Below are 7,554 nucleotides of genomic sequence, written 5' to 3'. Positions count from 1 at the left end.
GGACCCACTTTGCAGGGGTGGGGGCTGCCAAGTTTGCTGCCATCCTGGTAGCATGCCCTTTTCTCTCTCTCTTTCTCTCTCTCTCTCTCCCCCCTCTCTCTTTTGGGGGGTGCCCTTTCAGCCGGAGTGGGGTGGGCAACCAGACCGGATTCCACTGTGTACTGTGATTTTAATTTCCGCCAAGCTCATCCCACTTCTGCCGCCTTTGCAAAAAACAACAGCACAGCACAGAACCCCACCCTCCCAGTAACACACATTTCCTCCCGCTTCCTCCATACTGGGATTTACCCCCCCCCCCACAAACACACACACACACACCACCTAAACTCAGCAATAGGGCAGTTGGGTTACATTTCACAGTCCAGGAATTTAAAACCCAAACCCCTCCTGTGCTTGCTTTATCTTTCTCTCTCAATAAATAAATAAACTAGTCCTACTCAATGCAAGAAGGCATTTTCCAGCTGTGGCTTAAGCGATCTTTGAGCCTCCCGAGGATTGAAAGGGGCACAGGCATTTGTCATGCCAATGAGCATTCTGGACCACTTAGGTTTACATTTGCATCAGAAAAAAACTCCCATTTTTTTAGCCAGCCATAAGGCGGCTGGGCAAGTCTTCAAAATGGTTTTAAGATATGGAAATGTTCCCTTCCTCTTCAGGAAGGCCTACAAAATGCTGTTCTTCCTTCCCTCCCTCTTCCCTTCTCTTGCTACGAACCCAAATAAATAAGTAATGGAATTTTTTTTTAGAATTTAGGGAGAACTGAGTGCTGCATTCCAGAAGGCCACTCTGCGTATTTTGTGGGGGGAGTGGGTTTATTATTATTATTATTATTTTAGATTAGAGAATATGGGCAGGGTGGGGTTAGGGATGGCAATCGCCCCATTATTTTAAAAAGCCTTAGGTGTTTTCTAAGCCTGGGGGTAATGCGTTCTGCCTGCTTCCAAGATGAAAAAGCAGAACAAATTTAAATTTGTGGATATTTTTTTGGCTTACGAAAGGACCAAAACAGTGGGGATTTTGTTTTTTTCCTTTAAAAACAAAAATGCAACAACCCCTAGTTAGTAGGGGGTGGCGAAAGAAAATTCACCCTTTTAGGGAAAACTGTGTGAACTTTAAAAAGCAAGCAGAAGGATTTTGAAGAAACAATATGTGGAGGTTTTCGATATCGAAGATTTTTAAAGGGAGGGGCAGAATTTTGCCAAAAGGCTTCGGACAACGGGAGGAGGAAAGGAGAGTTATGCATGCCAGATGTTTTAGCGCACCTTTCCAAAAATGGGCCGGTCCCCTCCAGGTTTTTGTGATTCAAAATATCTGAAAAGCCCTAGGTTGGGGAAAGGCTCTTTTAATGCAGAACTCCAGACGATAGCAGGGTCCTGCTGCTAGATTTCTGGGTGTGATGAGCTTTCGGACTTCCAAAGGTTCCTATTGAACAATAGGAACAAAACAGCTTCCACCCTCCCCCCCCCAAAAAAATATAAGATAACCGAGATTCCTGCATTTCATGGGGTTGGCATGGATGACCTTTGGGTACCTCCGACAATTCTGCGCTTTCGATAAGCTTGCAGAAATGGAGAAGGTTAACCCAGGAGTGGAGTTTTCTGCAAAGAAAGGGACATTCAATTCGTTTCTGGAATCAAAAGCACTCCTAACCACCCCCTTACTGCTAAAATAAGCTTAAACTTTGCCCCCCACCCCTGAAACTTGCAGCCTTTGCTGCGTATTTTTGCCTCCGCAACCTCTTTCCAGAAACTAGAAAGTTCTGGCCAAGGGAGGTTTTTTTTTTTGGGGGGGGGTACCTGAACCCACCCTGCCTCCACCAGCCTCAATTCTCAGCTTTAAGTGTTAAAAAAACCTCTCTAGACTTCCCTTAATATTTTAAGGGATGCAAAGCGCCTCCTTCATTGCCCCCAAAGGCCTCCTGTTGAATTTTCCCGTCTCTCCCCCGCCCCCCCAGTGGAACCAAGGCATCTCCATCTTCTGTGGGCCTTGCCAGGCCTGTTCGGAGACTGGCGCTTGAACGGGGGGGGGGAGGGCAAGGATCAGAAGGGCTTCCAAAGAAAGACTGGCTTGGAGGCGGGCATGAGCTGGTGGCGCCTCTGCCCCCCCCACCCCCACCCCCACCCCGTTTGGAGACTCCGAGGGGGGACAGGACGGAGAGAGAGAATTGCGGCATGCAAAATTTCACCAATTGCTCCAGTGCAGGGAATGTGCTGCGAGCCGCCTCTCTCGCCTTCCCCCCTCCCCACGCACTGCAGCACAGCTGCCCCCCCCCAATTTCTGTTTGCAGCAAACCGAGGTCTGCAAAAGGAAACCCCAGTCTTCTCTCTGCAGCAGCGGAGCGGAAACACGGCCTTGCAGATTTCTCTTTTCTCTCCCCCCCCCCAAAAAACCCACCCCAGTTTTTGTCCAAGCAGGGCCAATAACGCCTCTTTCTCCCCCCCCCACTTGCAACACAGAGCCTCCTCTAACCCCCCCATCGCCTCCAGCACTTTAGCGCCGCATCCCTATGCATTCCACCTGGCCGCAGCTGCGGCCCACCTGCAATGCAGCAAAAAATGCACATTCCTCCTTCTCGGCTGCTGCTGCTGCTGCGCCACCGATAAGAAGGCACTGCTTGGGGTGAGGGGGTTCGTGTTTTTTGGGGGGGGACCACTTCCCGACTCTTCCTCTCCCCCCACAACCCCACCCCACATCACGCTCACAAATTCCTCCAGCATCATAAAAGGCGCATTATTCTGGAGACCCGGAGCCGATTTTTTGAAAGGGCAGGCCCCTTGCGCTTGCACCCGGTGCTCCAGGCCCCCTGTGTAACTCCTCCCCCCCTTCCGCTATGGGGCTGTGAGGATACAGGCCCCGCACTGCCGCCGCCACTCTGACCCATCCCTAGGATGGCAACCGGTCAGCAGGCCTGGGGTCGTTTTTCTGGCCTGCAAAGGTTGAAAGGTCAAGCCAGGCGGCTAAGCAGAAAGAGGCTGCGCCAGGGATTTGCCCCATGGTTTGGCAGTGGGGCACGATTCTGGTTGCGATCCAGCACGGCCGCGCATCGCCAGTGAGGACCCCTGCACACCTTGCAGCAGATGTGTTGAAAGAGGCCGGTCAGGGTTGAGAATGGGGTGATAGAGAGATCACCAAAGTTATTTTTTGGGGGGGTTGCACACCGCACCACCAGGGTGGGGAGGGCATGTGGGGCGGTCTTGGTGGGGGGCAGAAGGGCGGTCACTGACGTGTACATAGCTGTCCGTCTCTCTGATCTTTTGCACTTTTTCGCCACTGGGGGGGCTCTCGGTGATTGTTGACCGTTTGCTACTGAATGTAAACTTGTCTCTCTTTCTCTCTCTTTTTGGTTTTTAAATTTTTGTTACTTTCTAGAAGCACCTCTAGGTAGTTTTATGGCACTTTAGAAGATTTGCTGAAACCGTTTTGAAAGGGGGGGGGAACGATACCAAGGGTTTAAAAACAACAACAAATAAATACAGTACGCGGGCGGGTGGCGGGGTGGCCGGAACCGTACAAAAATGTTAAATGACGAGGATGAAATAATATTTTTTTTGCCGCTTTTTCCCGGTCTCTGTTCCAAGTGTTCCAAGTGTGAAGAGTCCGTTAGACAAAAAAAAATACTGTATTTATCTCTCTGCATCTGTGTGTGTAACTCAAATAACTTCTTCAAAATAAAAAGACAATTATATGCTCCACGAGAAACTGTTAAGAAAACAGTAGCAGCAGCGGCGAGCGCCCACCATGTATTCCAGCTTTGTGAAAACGGGGGTCACAATTTAGCCTTTCATCACCTCCCAATTGGTGGTTGCGGCTATCAACATGTAAATATTCCACCTTTTTCTGTCTCTGAGGAGCTCAAGCTGGGGCATACACGATTCTCCCTTTCTCCTTGAATCCCCAACATAACATCCCTGGCTCCACGGAAGATAGAATTCGAACCCTGCTCTCCCAGGTCCGTGTAACCTGACACACTAACCCGGGCTTCCTCAGCCTCGGCCCTCCAGATGTTTCCGGCCTACAACTCCCATGATCCCTAGCTAGCAGGACCAGGGGTCAGGGATGCTGGGAATTGTAGTCTCCAAACATCTGGAGGGCCGAGGTTGCGGAAGCCTGCTCTAACCACTAACCCACACTGCCACAGTCACATCACCTGCTGTGGCTTTGGAAGGGGGTGGCCGCCGCTGCCTGGGTGTGCTGCTAAAAATAGCAGGATTTTTTTGGGGGGGAAGGGGGCCTTATTCAGAGTTCTTGGCCTGTTTGAGAAGAGTATATAGAATCAGAATTGTAGATTTGGCCCCTAGGGACCTCTGAGGGTCATCCAGACCAACCCCATGGCCTTTGGGCTTCCTTTCTGCCAACCCTTCGATTCTGTAATTCAGAGGAAAGATGAAAGATGAAAGCCTGCGTTGTGTTGCTTTCCCCCCCGCAGGTTCTAAACCTGCTGGGATTTTCACCTTTTGGGAAAAAGCAATCCTGTTAAGCAGCTAATGTCTTTTCTGGATTTCAAACTGACCCACCTTGGGGGTGTTTGTTTGGCTTTGGCGGGGGGGGGGGACTAGCTGTGGGGTGGGTGGACTTCAGCAAGTTCCCCCCACTCCAGCGCCAACCTGTCTCTGCCCAGAAAAAAATAAATCAGATTTTGGGGCCTCTGTGGGGTGGGGGGAAACCACCCTCCTTTTGTGCCAGAAATCTGCTGCCTCCAGCCCCTGGTTTTAAGATTGGTTCCTGGCTTGCCGGAGGACCAATCCTGCCCTAGATGCTAGATCTTTGCCCCACTGACACTTAATCCTTTGCCGCTGTTGCAAGCGGCAAGTAGACAAACATAGCCTTTTACCTCTGCGGATGATGACCGATTCACCTTGCTGAGAAAGCAAGGAAGGCGTGGGGTTGCTGGCCCAGAGGTGGCCCCCCCCCACGGCCCCTCTGTCAAATATATCTCCCTAGAGTTCGGGGGGTGGGGGCACTGCCTGGCCATACAGGGCAAGGGTCTGTCCCTATGTGTACTTTAGCCCTAGGGGAATCCAAAAAAAGTTAGGGGGAGAGGGAGGTGAAAGCAACATCTGACCGCTTTTGGAAGGATTCTGAATGAGAAGCAAGGTGCCTCTGGGCATGTACAGAGTGCAGAACTGCACACCTGTGCCAGAGATCCGCTAGCTGCAGTTCCTGCGTCAGACTGGACTGGATGACTTCTTCCATCTCTACATTTCTATGATTCTAGCCAATTGACCAATTTCTACCAAAGCCCCAAACTTGTTATTTGCCCTCTCCCAACAAGAATAATGTTGGCGCCTTCACACAGCTTAATCGGTTGATGGATCCCACGCCTTATCTAATCCCTAACCCGATCCTGGAGATATTCCTGAATGGTTGACACTCCCCATGTTTATATATAGAGATTTTTTTCTATACCACCCTTCATCTGAGGATGACAGGGCAGCTTACAGTATAAAAGCACCAAAACTAACAAACGAAAAACATCGTAACAAAACAAAAGAACAGCTGCTGCCCCCAAACAGTTTTAAAGGCCTTCGGTGGTTTAATTGACCAATGGCCTGGTTGATGATGAATGTTTTTGCCTGGCGCATAATGTATAATGAAGGCACCAGGCAAACTTCCCTGGGGAGAGCAATTCCACAGATGGGGAGCCACCACCGAAAAGGCCCCGTTCTTGTGTTTCCACCTTCCGGGCCTCTCACGGAGGTGGCACACAAAGAAGGGCCTCAGAAGATGATCTCAGGGTCTGGGTCGGTTCATATGGAAAGAGGCGGTCCTTGAGGAATTGCAGTCCTGAGCTGTTTAAGGCAGGGGTCAGCAACCTTTTTCAGCCGTGGGGCGGTCCACCGTCCCTCAGGCCATGTGGGCCAGACTATATTTTGTGGGGGGAAATGAATAAATGCACCACAAATAACCCAGAGATGCATTTTAAATAAAAACACACATTCTACTTGTGTAAAAACACGCTGATTTCCGGACCATCTGCGGACTGGATTGAGAAGGCAATTGGGCCGGATCCGGCCCCCGGGCCTTATGTTGCCTACTCCTGCTTTACGGCTTTATAGGTCAAAACCAGCGCTTTGAACTGGGCCCGGAAACTAATTGGTGGCCAGTGCAGTCAGAGCAGGATCGGTGCAATATGCCCAAACTGTCTGCTCAGGTGAGCAACCTGGCCACTGAATTCTGAAGTTTCTGAACTGTCTTCAGAGGCAGCTGCTGTGGGTTAAACCACTGAGCCTAGGACTTGCCGATCAGAAGGTCGGCAGTTCGAATCCCCGTGACGGGGTGAGCTCCCGTTGCTCGGTCCCAGCTCCTGCCAACCTAGCAGTTCAAAAGCATGAAGTGCAAGTAGATAAATAGGTACCACTCTGGCGGGAAGGTAAACGGCGTTTCCGTGCGCTGCTCTGGTTCGCCAGAAGCGGCTTAGTCCTGCTGGCCACATGACCCAGAAGCTGTACACCGGCTCCCTTGGCCAGTAAAGCGAGATGAGCGCCGCAATCCCAGAGTTGGTCACGACTGGACCTAATGGTCAGGGGTCCCTTTACCTTTAATGGAGCCTAGAGGTTGCCAGAGCATAGACAACAGTAGTTAGCCTATTCCTGTCCAAATAGGGGTGCAGCTGGGCTACCAGTCGAAGCTGATGAGAGGCCCTCCATGCCATTGAGGCCTCAAGCGACGGCAGAGGATCCATAACCCCATGACCTCCCAAGGGGGACTGTCTCACTGTCAAACAGCTCTTACTGTCAGAAAGTTCTTCCGAATGTTTCGTCGGAATCTCCTTTCTTGCAACGTGAAGCCATGAGTTCGAGTCCTACCCTCCGGAGCAGGAGAAAACAAGCTTGCCCCCTCTTCTATGGGACAGCGCTTCAGCTATTTGAAGACGGCTGTCAGATCTTCTCCTTTCCAGGCTAAACTCACCCAGCTCCTTCAACCGTTCCTCATATGGCTTGGTTTCCAGACCCTTGACCATCTTCTTCTCCCTCCTCGGCACATCTTCCAGCTTGTCAACATCCTTAAATTGTGGTTTGCAGAACGGGACACGGTATTCCCGGTGTGGTCTGACCAAGGCAGAACAGAGCGGTCCCATTAGCTCCCTTGAGTTTGACACTATATTTCTGTGGACGCAGCCTAGAATAGCGTTAGCTTTTTCTGCCACTGCATCACACTGTTGGCTCATGTTGAGCTTGTGGTCCACTCAGACCCCTAGATCAGGGGTCAGCAAACCTTTTCAGCAGGGGGCCGGCCCACTGTCCCTCAGACCTTGTGGGGGGCCGGACTAAATTTTTTTTTTTGGGGGGGGGAAATGAACGAATTCCTATGCCCCACAAATAACCCAGAGATGCATTTTAGATAAAAGCACACATTCTACTCATGTAAAAACATGCTGATTCCCGGACTGTCTGCGGGCCAGATTGAGAAGGCGATTGGGCCGGATCCGGCCCCCGGGCCTTAGTTTGCCTGCCCATGGCCTAGATCCTTTTCACATATATTAACTGGCAAGCCAGGTGTCCCCCACCTTATATAGAGCTCTCCCGCCCTGAGCATAGATTTATCTGTGGGGTG

This window comes from Podarcis erhardii (genome assembly GCF_964252035.2).
Source record: "Podarcis erhardii genome assembly, chromosome: 13".
NCBI classification, from domain to species: domain Eukaryota; kingdom Metazoa; phylum Chordata; class Lepidosauria; order Squamata; family Lacertidae; genus Podarcis; species Podarcis erhardii.
The sequence above is the reverse complement of the archived record's forward strand: the minus strand, read 5'-3'. Positions refer to the sequence as shown.